Genomic DNA, 16,408 nt, shown 5'->3' on the forward strand with positions numbered 1-16,408 from the left:
CAGGAGGGTGCCTATCTGTTTCTGGAATAACAGCAGCACAATCAAAGTCAATTCTTTCTCCTTCCTCTTTGTCATCAGTGAGGACATTGAGTTTACTTTCCCTGGTCTCCTTTTGTGACCGTGTCTCTTTTAGCCTTGGAATCTCTTTCTCCAACTTCATCTTTATAGCAAATCGTAATATTGCAACAGCATTGAAGATACACGTATAGGAACGTACAGCTTGCTTGGTTAGGAGGTAGGATTGATAGCCCGACTGAACCACTTTAGCCGCTTCTCCCATGTCCGTCATCTGTTTCAGAGCGAGGTTTAACTCTGTTTCATTTTCTCTATTCTTGACCTGCAGCTGCAGGTGCTCCTTCTGGGTCTTGTCCAGCTCCAGCTGCAGCCGGGCCCGCTCATTTGCCGTGTGGTCCAGCTGCTTGTAGATATCGGCCATCTCGCTTTCATAGCGCAATGTCAGGCAGACCACCTGATGGACGGAAATCTCCTCTCTCTTGGCGCACTGTATCTCGCGCTCAGCCATCTGCTTCTGCAGCTCTTCAACCTGATCGTGCCAGACCTCCCTCAGGGTCTTCACCTCTATCTGGTGCTTGCTCTGGGTTTGCATCAGCGCCTCCATTTTTTGGAGCTCTGCAGTTTGTGTCGCCTGGATCGCCGCTGATTCTGTATTCTGCAGTGCTTCCTGCATTTCTAACTTTTCCTGGATCAATTGCTTCTCCACTTTTTCTGCTTGGTGAAGCTTCTCATCACCTTCACTGATCTGGTCAGTCAAGTCTGAATTTTTCTGTGTCAGACTTACATTCTCTTTTTTTTTACAGTCTCTAACTCAGTCAGGGCAATCTCATGGGTTTGCTTCAACATTCCCAGCTCTGTGTTCAGACCGTGGCCCTCCAGGCGTGAGTTTTGCACCTCTGTGCTGAGCGCGTGAACCTCTTGTAGAGCCTTCCCGTATTTCTGTTTTAGGATAGCAATTACGGTGTTGGCCTTTTCCAGACTAGTCGTCACCTCTTCCAGCTCACTCCGTAAGAGAGACTCTGTTTTCTTCAAAGCCTCGTACTCCTGTAAAGCTGGAAGTATACACCTCTGTAATTCGGCGTTCGATACTCGCTCTTTCATCAATCCCTGCCGCAGGACTTCATAATCATGGCGGGCAGCTTGGAGTGCAGAAACCAAAGCCTCTTTATCCTGGTTCAAGGATTCAGCTTCCCTTTGCTCCTCCTTTTCCTTTGCCACTGTTCCCGTGACAATTCTGCTGGTCACTCCGGTATGCAGCACATCTCGGCGCCTTTCTGACGCATGTGCTGACAGCGCAGGTTCAAGTGGCTCGGTCACTTCCCCTGTGACTTGAGGAACAGTTTTCTTTTTCTTCTTCTTTCTTTTTGCTTTATTAGCTCCAGAGATATCAGTGGTACTGGGCACACACTCACTGGTATCAGCTTCCACATCTTGCTTGCACTCACAGGGCATTGCTTGCTTTTGCAGCTGTTTGTCTTTGAAAATTTTGGGACACACATCTTCCATGTGACCTACTTCATGACAGGCCCAGCATACTAAATTCATCTGTGGGTACGGCTCTCCTCCAGGGGCCACATACGAGTCGTCGTCATCATCATCGTATGGCCTGAAGGGACACTGTTTTTCAAGATTACGTGCATTGCAAAACAAACATTCCATGTCGGCCATTTTATAAACCCGGCAGAGACAATTTGCTAGCTGTAATTTCACTCACTTTAGCAACTTACATACAGCACTTGCTAGCTGCAAATTCACTCACTTCAGCAAAAAGGCATTAGCTTTACAAACAGCACTTGCTAGATGCAAAATTTTTTTTTTTTTTCTTCAGCAAAACATTTAGGTTTTCTGTTTGGGTTCAGGGTGCTATTGCATCCACACTTCGCACATTCTCTGTGTATGCTAGAAGCACAACTGATATACACATTGGGACAGACTTCACTCATAGCATCTGTACTTTAGTTCAGCTCGGCGGCCATTTTAAACCCCCGCATTTATTTGCAAACCCACAGACTTTTTAGTGTCGACCCGCATTCTCCACCATATGTGACAAACGCCCCTCTTTTGTAGTGCTGACGTCTGTCTGGGTTCTTCCCGACACAGTCTTCTAGGGTTAATTATACAACAAACAGGATCATGCAAAGTATTGTGCTGCTTAACTCAGGCTTCTGCCTGCTTTATTTTCATCCAATTAAGGTACTGCAGCTTTAACATGTGTAGGTTAGAGGTACTCAGATACTTTCATTCAGCAGTTCACACATTTCAGTGTTACAATATTTCCCACTCTGTTATTTCAAGAAATAAAACCAAAATCATATAAGCAAATCCTATCCCTTTCAGGGATCTAACTACACATCAGAATCAGTCTCTCTAACAGCTGCTGGCCAACTAAACTGGTTCCCCAGCTTAAAACAATGCTCTCTCATTTAGGGACACAAGATACAGCACAGTCTTTTAGCAACAGCAGTAATCATTTGTTTTGTCTTATCTGTTCGTGGGGTCCAGGCAAATCCTCTGGTACTGTGATACATGGAGGGGCCGTCAACCTCGATACTGGATGCAGGAGAGCAGCGACACCCCCAGCCCCCAGGCTCCAAGGAGAGAGAGTGAAATGCAAAACCTCTCTGCTCTAAATACCTGTGCATGTGATTAGAAGAGCAGGTGAGGGAGAACTAGAGCCATTGTAATCTGTGCTCTGGATTTTCCATCCAGCTGCCTGAGTTAATGGGAAGCTGTGGAACGGATCATTTTTAGCTATTCCTGCACTTTCTGCTCTAAAATGGGGCAGAAAGCTGCCTAACATCTTTGGACTATGTCACAGTACATAAAGCAAATTATTCAGCGCCACGCAACCAATTGTGATAAGGTCCATCTACATCAAAGGTGGGAAACTTCAGTGCTCGCGGGCTACCAACTGGACAGGTGTTCAGGGTATCCCTGCTTCAGCACAGGTGGCTCAGTCAAAGCCTGGAGTTGCCCACCCCTGGGCTACATACAGCACATGGATTTTGATCATCAACTGTTATTTGCTCAGTTTTACAGACGTGAACGTCGGCTTTACAGACTGCAAATTGTCTTCCAAAGACTTCACACATTATTAATTTACAGTGTATCATCAATGAGCTACAACTAAAGAGCTTGGTGCAGCAATAACCAGCCAGCAGCGGCCTCACATACAGTACATGTCACAGCTAGTAAACAGTACATAACTCTGACAGAAGGCATTGGAAACGGCAAGGAAAATATGATCAATAACAATGAGATCGAAGCGCTTTGTATCGTTAGGGCTTCTACTGAGCTGTCATGTGCTGCCATTTAACTATTTCATAACGGAAAGGGTAAGCATTGTCACCATTATACCCCGTTCTACTTGTCTAATCCAGTGTCACCGGCGTGCTAGCTTTGTAAAACCTGTACTTGTATAGTATGCCAGTGTTATACCCACTGTGTAACCCAGGGGTCAGGGTGCCATACTAACCCTGGGAAATACCTGGGAAAAGCTCAATCATCCACTTTTATAAGGGTTTTAAACATAAATCCCCAAATGAGTAGTGGTTCCCCTAACCCCAGTACCATGACACTTCAACCACTGGTAATTACCATTATAACACCGGCAATACCAGTCTACCCATTCCTTACCCCTGTGTCACCATTGTAATACATCTGGTACTATTATACCAACAGTGGCACCATTGCAACCCCTGCACCACCATCATAATACCTGTGGCACCATCACAATACCTGTGGCAGCATTATAATACCTGTGGCACCATTATAATACCGGTGGCACCATTATAAACACTATCATAATTGTAACTAATTTCTCACAATATTATCATTGTTACTATTAGAACTACTGTGTCAACATTATACCTCCAAAGTGCAAAATAAATGAGTATTTCAGTATTAGGCGATTGTGACGGGAGGGCGTAACCAGGCTATCTAATAAAGGTAAAGCCTGCTGGTTACCCCTGAACCCGTGGGGTCCCTAGTACCTCCATAAGCCAGGGACCAGGGATAATACATGCTGGAAAATAAAATGACCCTGTTTTTTCCTATTTTCCTTTAGACCTAGAACTGTGACATTTCTTGAGGAGATGATGTCCAGAGGGGGGAGAACCATTTGGTGAACAAGATATCAGCAGTAGAAAGCCCTTTGTTTCACGTAGACTCAGGGGTGCCAGGACCCCAGGGGGTATGGGGCTAGCCAGGAAAAACAGTTCCTAGAGTTCAAATTCATAAGCATGATTTCCATTAGCAAGTTTTGAATTCTTCCCTCCTATGAGTGAATGCACAACCACAATCCGTGCTCTAATTGGCTGCCAGTCCCCTCAGTGTATTAGATATGGAGCAAGCCCTATATGAGGGAGTGCAGTGTAGCAGATAACTCTCTTTTCCTGTTGGAGATTTGAAGACAAGCAGCTGCTGGCGGGCCTCTCAAAGGTGCTTCTGAACGAGGCCCTCCTATATACAGAATATTCCATGAGCTTAATATAGATATAAAAATCAAGATAACAATCTAAGGCCAAGCTCCTACATGCCGCTTGCTTGGGAGAGTGCGATCTCCTACACTCCACTTGCTTGCGAGAGTGCGAGCTCATACACTCAGCTTGCTTGCGAGAGTGCGAGCTCATACACTCAGCTTGCTTGTGAGAGTGTGAGCTCTTGCTGCTGTCGCACAAGCGATCTGTGCTCATTGTGTAGGAGGCGATGGGGGGGAGGGGGCATGGTGTGGGCTTGGCCATGATGTCGCAGAGCTGGTTTGCTGTGATTGGCCAAACCGCTCACGTAACGCGGCTGCCGCTTGAAAATACACATTTCTTGTATTTTCAAAATGCAGTCGCTCTGTCGTGCACGCGCATGCACACTAGGAGCATCCTCAAGGGATCCTGCACTTTGTGCTTGGCGTGTCCGCACGCACATGCGCGTGCAAGCGCCATCTCACACAGTATTAGCTCAGCCTAAGGTACAGTAGGCGAGGTAGAATCAGAAAGAAGGGCAGAGGGGCAGAGGACTTGTAAATAAACAGACCGGGCAATAAATCGGTAAAAGGGACAGTGAGAAATGTCAATAACATACAAGAGCTCAGCAGTGTGAGTGGGGACTGTAGGGAGTGGGGGCTTACCGTGTAAAAGTAACAGAGAACCAGGGAGTTACTGTACATCAAATTCGGATAAAGTAAAAATCCCACTTGTGAGCACATTCACGTCTCAGAACAACCCTGCCTTTCCCCATTATCTCTTAATATACAGTGCCTCTGCAGCAGCCAGGGATTCTGGGTAATGACATGCAAATGAGAACTCACACAGTGCCATCTTTTGCTTCATACCCATTTTAACATGGGACCCCTATAAGTTTATGCCTGGCGCATTACACAGCTTTTCAGCACAGCCTGGGTTACAGAAGTGCAGAGCCAGTAACCCGGCTCACAGACAGCTTTGTCCTTTTGGGTCTCATCGGTATGAGGCTGGTTATACTGTCTTTGTAATTTGAAACTGGGATATGTTTAAACTGTAGTTGAATGGGATAGTGTATAAGAAACCCAGATCGCTATCTTGTAATTCTAACTGTCACCATTATAACCCAGGTCTTCCCATTTCTAACTGTCACCATTATAACCCAGGTCTTCCCATTTCTAACTGTCACCATTATAACCCAGGTCTTCCCATTTCTAACTGTCACCATTATAACCCAGGTCTTCCCATTTCTAACTGTCACCATTATAACCCAGGTCTTCCCATTTCTAACTGTCACCATTATAACCCAGGTCTTCCCATTTCTAACTGTCACCATTATAACCCAGGTCTTCCCATTTCTAACTGTCACCATTATAACCCAGGTCTTCCCATTTCTAACTGTCACCATTATAACCCAGGTCTTCCCATTTCTAACTGTCACCATTATAACCCAGGTCTTCCCATTTCTAACTGTCACCATTATAACCCAGGTCTTCCCATTTCTAACTGTCACCATTATAACCCAGGTCTTCCCATTTCTAACTGTCACCATTATAACCCAGGTCTTCCCATTTCTAACTGTCACCATTATAACCCAGGTCTTCCCATTTCTAACTGTCACCATTATAACCCAGGTCTTCCCATTTCTAACTGTCACCATTATAACCCAGGTCTTCCCATTTCTAACTGTCACCATTATAACCCAGGTCTTCCCATTTCTAACTGTCACCATTATAACCCACGTCTTCCCATTTCTAACTGTCACCATTATAACCCAGGTCTTCCCATTTCTAACTGTCACCATTATAATCCAGGTCTTCCCATTTCTAACTGTCACCATTATAACCCAGGTCTTCCCATTTCTAACTGTCACCATTATAACCCAGGTCTTCCCATTTCTAACTGTCACCATTATAACCCAGGTCTTCCCATTTCTATCTGTCACCATTAAAACCCAGGTCTTCCCATTTCTAACTGTCACCATTATAACCCAGGTCTTCCCATTTCTAACTGTCACCATTATAACCCAGGTCTTCCCATTTCTAACTGTCACCATTATAACCCAGGTCTTCCCATTTCTAACTGTCACCATTATAACCCAGGTCTTCCCATTTCTAACTGTCACCATTATAACCCAGGTCTTCCCATTTCTAACTGTCACCATTATAACCCATGTCTTCCCATTTCTAACTGTCACCATTATAACCCAGGTCTTCCCATTTCTAACTGTCACCATTATAACCCAGGTCTTCCTATTTCAATCAATGTATCACTCATTATAAATGCTGTGCTAACATTATAACCATTATATTAATGTTATAACCACTGCAATACATTATAGCTACAGTGTAACCCGTTATAACTCCTCTGACCCATTACATGCCTCTGGTCTCTGTTTCCTACTCTTTCATTTGTTTTCTGCATTAAATCATGTCCGTTGTTATTTCTCAGCATCATGTACAAATAAACTAAACCAAATGTCCACGGAATGAAACAAAGTCTCTGGGCACCCCTGCACGCATGCAAGTGGGTGCGCGATTTGAGTCCTGCAACAGTCCTTGGCTAGGGGCGCAACTTGCCAGCCCTACTGCTGCGGCCGAGTTTATTCGAGCATTTGCCCATTCTCGGCCGCAGCAGTAACCTGGCGCGCGCCGGAGGGTGCCGGGCACACGCCGAAGACACGGAGGAGCGCCCTCCGATCGGGGCGCTCTCCCTCCCGCTGCCGGGTCCGCCGGGTCCCCCGGAACCCCCTGCCGCCGTCCCCCACATCGCGGGACACCAGGGCTCCCTCGGGGAGCCCTGGACGCGCGTGCAGGGGGCGCAGGCACCCGATGACGTGTGACCGCGCGTCTGTGACGCGCGGCACGCCGAGGGAGTGCGGCTAGCATGCCGGGGCATCCCCAGGCTTGCGGAGCTAGCCGCACTCAAATAAAATGTGCCGCCTCTGTATATCTTCGCCAAAAGGAATTCTTTCGTATAGTCCTTACAGGATTCGTTCAGGATCCTTAGCTCAAATGAATTCTGGAAGAGGGGTATGATCCTTGGTTACGAAGTAGTTAACCCCTCACACTCCGAAACCGCTGACGCTGTGGCTTGGACGTATCTTGGTAAAGCTGAGATGAATCTGACTGGGAGTGCGCTGCAGGCATCTTTATAGGGTTAAAGGTCCTATTCCTAACATGCATACCCAATCCTCTCATGGCAACAATTTTCCCCACCTATCCCCGACTTGCCAGGAGTTCACAGAACGGGCAGAAGTTGCTTCCCGGTCTGCTAAGAGCATGCGTTAACCTCACACCTGAGCTACTTAGCATTCCGGGCCCAACCTCTTACCTGGCGACAGTAAGTCTGGGGGTTGGCTACCAAGTGTGAAGGGCCCATACTTCACTCCGGTATCTAGTACTTACAAATATCCCGGCTACCCTAACACCTTGGGTCTCTGAGGCTTTTCAACTCCGGACTTCTCTAGACACTGGGGCACCACCTTAGCAGGGTGCCCTTTGAAGTGCGGAGATGAAAAATCCCTCAGCTCATTCATCCATAACATATGGGCATGTTAATGCATTCATTGCCGGTCTTGGAGGAAAGGGTTCCTGCCTGTACATTTTAAAACACCATTACAATACAGTTTATTTATAAATATATGTTCTGCATATGCAACAATTATAAAACTTATATGTATGTTTATGGTTTCTTATTACCTAGCTGCACTCCAAAAATTAGAGTGCTAGCTCTTTCCTAACGCAAATAGTGAAAAAAATGGGGAATAAACCCCCAAAGCCTGAGGCCAACCTTGCCATCCAGGGCAAGTGATAGCACAGAGCACAGAGAAAGGCACAACTTCTTCATAAACATATAAACGTGATAAGCTGTAAATCCTTCACACGTAACCGGACTAATTCAGGGTGGGGGGCTATAAAGCATGTGTGCTGGTAGAAGTACAAAGAGGCACGCCAAATAGAAATGCCAGAAAGTAAGTCAAAGTAGAATAGATGTGATGCATCCAAATTGGATAGAAATCCTCCACAGTATGTGTAAATGATTCTGAAATAGAAAGTCCATGAATAATATGGCAATTATCTGGCATGGGCTAAGTGTCTAGTGGGGTCCACTTGACCTCCACAGCTTAAACACCATATGTACCCAGCCAAGTAACCAATATATAATAAACAATAGCACTGGTGTCTATATATATATATATATATATATATATATATATATATGTAGGGGCACTGCGGCCCTTTACCTTAGTGCTTGCAGGACTTCTAGACATCCAGGGGGCGTGCAGTCCATCCAGGTGAGTAGACCACAAGAGGAAAGGTGATGATGAGTAGCACAGCCTCGTTATTCCAACTCCCAATAGGACCGGAAAATATTGAACAAAAGTGAACACTTCAATCTAGCAACAGGTCAGGTTTAATGCAGGATGGTGCAGCAACAGGACAACACGAACAGCACCTACGCGTTTCGTGCACTAGGCACTTTATCACTTTACCTTGATAAATACTAGTGGATAACCAGACAGCAGGATACGATGTATCAAGAAGGCACTTCAGCTAAACCGCAGACCACTTATTCAATTGACTTTGCGGTTTCAAAGTCCATGGTCTGGAAACCGATACCTATCTTTAATGCAGCTACTTACTCGCAGGCACACTTCTTCAATTTAGCGCTTGGCACAGCGCTAGAAGCTCCCCCTTGTGTCGCAAATACAGTTAGCACATTTCTCCTTCATTCATTTAACTGCAGCTAGCTGCTAAGCTGCAAAACAGGGACAATAAAGGTAGTGTAGGGGAAAACACAGTTTAGGGTTAACCAGCTAGGCATAATATCTTTATTATTGGCCGGGTTAACCCTTCCACCGCCAGTGATTTCCTTTTGCATTGTCTTTATGTAGCATTGTTTCCGCCCCCCAAGTGAGATCTGGGGGGGGGGGGGGGAAGCTGTAAATATGCTACTGGTGCTACCTTTACCTGTTGGCTCACAGGAGCCTGAGCCTCCGCCACGGAGAGCCTGGGGTGATACACTTACAATCCGGTGCAGCGCCTCCACACACCCACACAGTATAAAATATAAAGGCCCTTTACTGTAACATAGAGAACAGATACCTCTTAACACTCTATCCTCTATAATGACTAAGAGTACAACTACCACACGCCTCGCAGGGCTGTAACCCCACACCGTGTCCACAACACCCCAAAGTCTCACACCCAACCTCCCTGATGTGTGAGACAGCGCTGTCCACAATGTGTATGTACTTTGTTGGTGCGCTTTATAACGATACCAGCCGGGCGCTCCAGCACCCGGGCCCGCAGATATCTTCACGAAGGATCCGCAGATGCACGATCTCCGCGACATCCTGGACTCCGCTGTCGCGATTGTCCGTTGGGGTGGCCTCACCCTGATGACGGTCTCTATCTCTCTGAGGGTATTCAGCGTCCGCTGTGTCCCTCACTCTATTGGCAGCACTAATGGGGCAGGTTCCCTATCCAAGGCCTGTCCCAACAGCAGCCACAAACTCAATGTCTCAGGGCCTAGGCGATTACCTGGCCTAGTGTAGTGGGCCCCTGACCCCTGCGCACACAACCTCCCCTAACCCTTGCCCAACTCCAACTGATCTGTCCTTCCCCAGCGCGCCAAAATGTATCTCTCTGCAGGGGAATCTGTAAGCCCTATTGGCTGCCTTGAGTCAGGTGTGTGTATGCCCCCTATGCATCCTGGGGCTTGTAGTCCTTTGCGGGCCTCCTTTCTATTGGGGCTGCGTGTGCAAACTTGTAATGGCCGTCGCTAGCTCTATCTGCGCATGCGCGACATTGTAATGGCCACCGGTCACTCTGTTGCGCATGCACCTGCTCCCTTTAGACGCGCGATCTCGCGCCAACCATAACATGGCCACCGCGGTGGTTCTGCGCATGCGCGAGCACAGCAAACATGGCGGCGCACTACAGCAGATGCCGCCGTGAGTCCCTGGCGGCGCGCTCGACCCCGCAGCGCCCAGTTATGCCACGGAGGTAAGGGAGGGGAAACCGGGAGACAGGGGGACCTGAGGGAACCTGGCTACATTTACAACATCTTCCTTTAATTAACTAAAAACAAGAAGAGGCTGGACCTTTTCCAAACACAATATATTCCCTCTGCTTAGTGTCGCCGTCGCTCTTTACATTGCTTTTCTGTCTATATTGTAACGCTCTAATTCTAATGTTCATCAAAACATTATAATCAATTACAATGGGATGTGAAAAGAAAAATAAATCATAACAAGAACTTTTTAACTTCCTGTCAATGAATTGCACAGCAGTGCCGGCTCTCTCTGTGGCAGTGAGAGGGTTAGAGGCCTGTGCTGGATTTATGGCTCCATGTCACAATGCCTCACTGTGGCAGTGAGAGGGTTAGAGGCCTGGGCTGGATTCATAGCTCCATGTCACACTGCCTCACTGTGGCAGTGACAGGGTTAGAGGCCTGTGCTGGATTCATGGCTCCATGTCACACTGCCTCACTGTGGCTCTCACTGTGGCAGTGAGAGGGTTAGAGGCCTGTGCTGGATTCATGGCTCCATGTCACAATGCCTCACTGTGGCTCTCTCTGTGGCAGTGAGAGGGTTAGAGGCCTGTGCTGGATTCATGGCTCCATGTCACAATGCCTCATTGTGGCAGTGAGAGGGTTTGAGGCCTGTGCTGGATTCATGGCTCCATGTCACAATGCCTCACTGTGGCAGTGAGAGGGTTAGAGGCCTGTGCTGGATTCATGGCTCCATGTCACACTGCCTCACTGTGGCCCTCCCCAGTGGCAGTGGAGAGGGTTAGAGGCCTGTGCTGGATTCATGGCTCCATGTCACACTGCCTCACTGTGGCAGTGAGAGGGTTAGAGGCCTGTGCTGGATTCATGGCTCCATGTCACACTGCCTCACTGTGGCCCTCCCTGTGGCAGTGAGAGGGTTAGAGGCCTGTGCTGGATTCATGGATCCATGTCACACTGCCTCACTGTGGCAGTGAGAGGGTTAGAGGCCTGGACTGGATTCCTGACTCCATGTCACACTGCCTCACTGTGGCCCTCCCTGTGGCAGTGAGAGGGTTAGCACCCTGGGCTGGATTCATGGCTCCATGTCACACTGCCTCACTGTGGCAGTGAGAGGGTTAGAGGCCTGGGCTGGATTCATGGCTCCATGTCACACTGCCTCACTGTGGCAGTGAGAGGGTTAGAGGCCTGTGCTGGATTCGTGGCTCCATGTCACACTGCCTCACTGTGGCAGTGAGAGGGTTAGAGGCATGTGCTGGATTCGTGGCTCCATGTCACACTGCCTCACTGTGGCTCTCCCTGTGGCAGTGAGAGGGTTAGAGGCCTGTGCTGGATTCATGGCTCCATGTCACAATGCCTCCCTGTGGCAGTGAGAGGGTTAGAGGCCTGTGCTGGATTCGTGGCTCCATGTCACACTGCCTCACTGTGGCAGTGAGAGGGTTAGAGGCCTGTGCTGGATTCATGGTTCCATGTCACACTGCCTCACTGTGGCAGTGAGAGGGTTAGAGGCATGTGCTGGATTCGTGGCTCCATGTCACACTGCCTCACTGTGGCTCTCCCTGTGGCAGTGAGAGGGTTAGAGGCCTGTGCTGGATTCATGGCTCCATGTCACACTGACACCTGCTCCTCTAAAGATGCTCACTGTGAGCACTAGCAAGAGGCTGTACGCATGCGCAGTAGTGTGCGCCCCAAGCCTCACTCGCAGCCGCGCCGCCGGAGCTCACGCTTTGATTGGATGGGGCGCAGGAGTCAGAGCGAGGCTTGGAACGCGTCACCGGCCAAGTTGCGTTTGAGAGGCCCGGCACGCGACACCGGAAGCGCAACGGCTGCCGGGCGGAGGGGTGAGATAACGCGGGCGGAGGGGTGAGATAACGCGGGCGGAGGGGTGAGATAACGCAGAGTGAGGAGTGAAGTAACGGGGTGAGGGGTGAGATAACGCGGGCGGAGGGGTGAGATAACGCGGAGTGAGGAGTGAAGTAACGGGGTGAGGGGTGAGATAACGTGGCTGAGGGGCGAGGTAATGCGGGTTGAGATAACGCGGGCTGAGAGGTGAGGTAACGTGGGCGGAGGGGTGAGCGCGGAGTGAGGGGTGAAGTATTGTGGGGTGAGGGGTGAGAGAACGCGGAGTGAGGGGTGAGAGAACGCGGAGTGAGGGGTGAGAGAACGCGGAGTGAGGGGTGAGAGAACGCGGAGTGAGGGGTGAGAGAACGCGGAGTGAGGGGTGAGAGAACGCGGGCTGAGGGGTGAGAGAACGCGGGCTGAGGGGTGAGAGAACGCGGGCTGAGGGGTGAGAACGCGGGCTGAGGTAATGCAGGGTGAGGTAACGCGGGCTGAGGGTTGAGAACGCGGGCTGAGGGGTGAGAACGCGGGCTGAGGGGTGAGAACGCGGGCTGAGGTAATGCAGGGTGAGGTAACGCTGGCTGAGGGTTGAGAACGTGGGCTGAGTGGTGAGAACGCGGGCTGAGGGGCGAGGTAACGCGTTACCCGGGCTGAGGGGCGAGGTAACGCGTTACCCGGGCTGAGGGGCGAGGTAACGCGTTACCCGGGCTGAGGGGCGAGGTAACGCGTTACCCGGGCTGAGGGGCGAGGTAACGCGTTACCCGGGCTGAGGGGCGAGGTAACGCGTTACCCGGGCTGAGGGGCGAGGTAACGCGTTACCCGGGCTGAGGGGCGAGGTAACGCGTTACCCGGGCTGAGGGGCGAGGTAACGCGTTACCCGGGCTGAGGGGCGAGGTAACGCGTTACCCGGGCTGAGGTAACGCGTAACGCGTAATGCGGGCTGAGGGGCGAGGTATCGAGTAACGCGGGCTGAGGGGCGAGGTAACGGATAACGCGGGCTGAGGGGCGAGGTAACGCGTTACCCGGGCTGAGGGGCGAGGTAACGCATTACCCGGGCTGAGGTAACGTGTAACGCGTAATGCGGGCTGAGGGGCGAGGTATCGAGTAACGCGGGCTGAGGGGCGAGGTAACGAGCGCTGAGAACACACGGGCCGAGGGGCGCGATATCACGGGCCAACTGCTTGTTAGTGTGATGGGTTTATTATAAACAGTCACCCTCATATACACACACACACCAAAGAGATAAATGTGCATATCACTCACTGACCCTGCAAGTTATCCCCCTACATAATGATATAACCCTCTTATACACAGTTATCCCCCTACATAATGATATAACCCTCTTATACACAGTTATCCCCCTATATAATGATATAACCCTCTTATACACAGTTATCCCCCTACATAATGATATAACCCTCTTATACACAGTTATTCCCCAACATAATGATATGACCCTCTTATACACAGTTATTCCCCAACATAATGATATAACCCTCTTATACACAGTTATTCCCCAACATAATGATATAACCCTCTTATACACAGTTATTCCCCAACATAATGATATGATCACCTCTTATACTGTACACTGTTAGTCCTTCTAACTATCGACCTGTCTCCCTCCTGCCTTTTGCCTCCAAACTCCTTGAACGTCTTGTATTCTCTCGATTGCTACACTTTCTCAACACCTATTCTGTCCTAGACCCTCTACAATCTGGCTTCCGCACTGCTCACTCTACTGAAACAGCCCTCACTAAAATAACTGACGACCTCCACGCTGCCAAAGACAGAGGTCATTACACTCTGCTCATATTACTCGACCTCTCTGCAGCATTCGACACCGTGGACCACCCTCTTCTCCTTCACATTCTCCATACTCTTGGTATTCGGAACAAAGCTTTATCCTGGATCTCCTCTTACCTCTCCCATCGTACCTTCAGTGTCTCTTTTGCTAACACCTCCTCCTCCTCTATTGATCTCTCTGTGGGGGTACCCCAGGGCTCTGTCCTGGGACCCCTTCTCTTTTCTCTCTACACACTCTCTCTAGGTGACCTAATCACATCTTTTGGGTTTAAATATCACCTCTATGCTGACGACACACAAATTTACCTTTCAACCCCTGACCTTACACCTGCTATACAGACCAAAGTTTCTGAATGCCTCTCTGGAATATCATCCTGGATGGCCATCCGCCGACTGAAACTTAACATGGCAAAAACAGAGCTCCTTATACTACCTCCCAAACCTGGCCCTACTTCATCCTTCCACATTGCTATTGGAAATACGATCATTCACCCAGTAGCCCAAGCACGCTGCCTAGGGGTCACACTTGATTCCTCTCTCTCATTCTCCTCTCATATTCAAAACGTTTCTAAAACTTGTCGCTTTTTCCTCCGCAATATCACAAAGATACGCCCTTTCCTCTGTTACTCAACTGCCAAAACTCTGACTCAGGCCCTCATTCTCTCACGTCTCGATTACTGCAACCTCCTGCTGTCCGGCCTTCCTGCCTCTCACCTGTCTTCCCCTACAATCTATCCTAAACACTGCTGCCAGAATCACTCTACTCTTTCCTAAATCTGTCTCAGCGTCTCCCCTGCTGAAATCCCTCTCCTGGCTTCCGATTAAATCGCGTATCTCACACTCAATTCTACTGCTCACTTTTAAAGCTTTACATTCTTCTGCCCCTCATTACATCTCAGCCCTAATTTCTCGCTATGCACCATCACGACTCTTGCGTTCTTCTCAAGGATGTCTTCTTTCTACCCCCTTTGTATCTAAAGCTCTCTCCCGCCTTAAACCTTTCTCACTTTCTGCCCCACACCTCTGGAATGCCCTTCCCCTCAATACCCGACTAGCCCCCTCGCTATCCACCTTTAAGACCCACCTTAAGACACATCTGCTTAAAGAAGCATATGAGTAGCACTGGATAATCATGGACACATGACACAAAGCTTGGCCCCCTGCAGACGCACTTACTAGTATTCCCTCCTACTGTCTCTGTACGTTCTCCCTACCTACCAATTAGATTGTAAGCTCCTCGGAGCAGGGACTCCTTCCTTAATGTTACTTTTACAGTATGTCTGAAGCACTTATTCCCATGATCTGTTATTTATATTTGTTATTTATATGACATGTATTACTACTGTGAAGCGCTATGTACATTTTATGGCGCTATACAAATAAAGACATACATACATACACAGTTATCCCCCCCTACATAATATGATTACCCTCTTATACACTTCAGCTATCTCCCGTACGTACTAATTTGATCACTCTCTTGTACACGGGTATCCCCCATACATTGTAATGGGATCACCCTCTTATACACATCAAGTATCCCCATACATTGTAATGGGATCACCCTCTTATACACATCAATTATCCCTATACAGGCAGTGCTCAGTTATGTGTACATTGTAATGGGATAACCGTCATACACATCAATTATCCCTATAGATGTGTATAGGAGTGTGATCCATTTACAATCAGGTGGCACAATACATTTGAATGGGATCTGTAAAATTATTGCTTGGAGCATGAAATATTTCCGATTTATTGCTAAAACTAGAGGTGTTTTGCTTTCTTACTGAGGTTGCATGCTACCAAACCCCAGCTGGGGGACAGCGATTTAGAGTCCACATAGAGAGTGGCTCAGCGTAAAGACACTGACTGATAACACTGACACTGAATGTGAATCGGGAACCTGGTTCAATGCCCGGTGTCGGCTCCTTGTGACCTTGGGCAAGTCACTTTATCTCCCTGTGTCTCAGCCACCAATAACATAGATTGTAAGCTCCACGGGACACGTGCCTGCAAAATGTCTCTGTAAAGTGCTACGTAAAACTATCAGCGCTATTATACAAGAACATGCTATTATTATTATTATCTACTATTGTTAGTATTTGCTCTTCAATTCTGTTTGTGTGTGTGTGCTTTTTCTAGTGTTCAAACCAATGATTTCCTTGTTCGGTACTTCCTGAGGTTACAATGGTAGTTTAAATGGCACTAGGTGTGTGAGAGCTTTATTTTACTTTCCCGGACACTTCCTGTTTTAAATGCTTAGAGCATCATATTTT

General features: G+C 48.4%; 1 protein-coding gene across 8 annotated transcripts in view; it reads left to right on the forward strand.

The window, feature by feature from the left end:
- Positions 1–16,408, forward strand: part of DCTN1 (dynactin subunit 1) — a 272,607-nt gene that overhangs the window by 22,638 nt on the left and 233,561 nt on the right. The window contains exon 1 of one of the 8 annotated variants that reach the window (XM_075573579.1): positions 12,205–12,325. The exons of 4 other annotated variants lie outside the window; for them this stretch is intronic. The gene's annotated coding sequence lies outside the window, so the exon portion shown is untranslated. 3 more of the 8 variants (XM_075573594.1, XM_075573600.1, XM_075573587.1) reach the window with 3 other exon arrangements.

Source organism: Ascaphus truei, chromosome 1 (genome assembly GCF_040206685.1).
Source record: "Ascaphus truei isolate aAscTru1 chromosome 1, aAscTru1.hap1, whole genome shotgun sequence".
In the NCBI taxonomy this organism is placed as follows: Eukaryota; Metazoa; Chordata; class Amphibia; order Anura; family Ascaphidae; genus Ascaphus; species Ascaphus truei.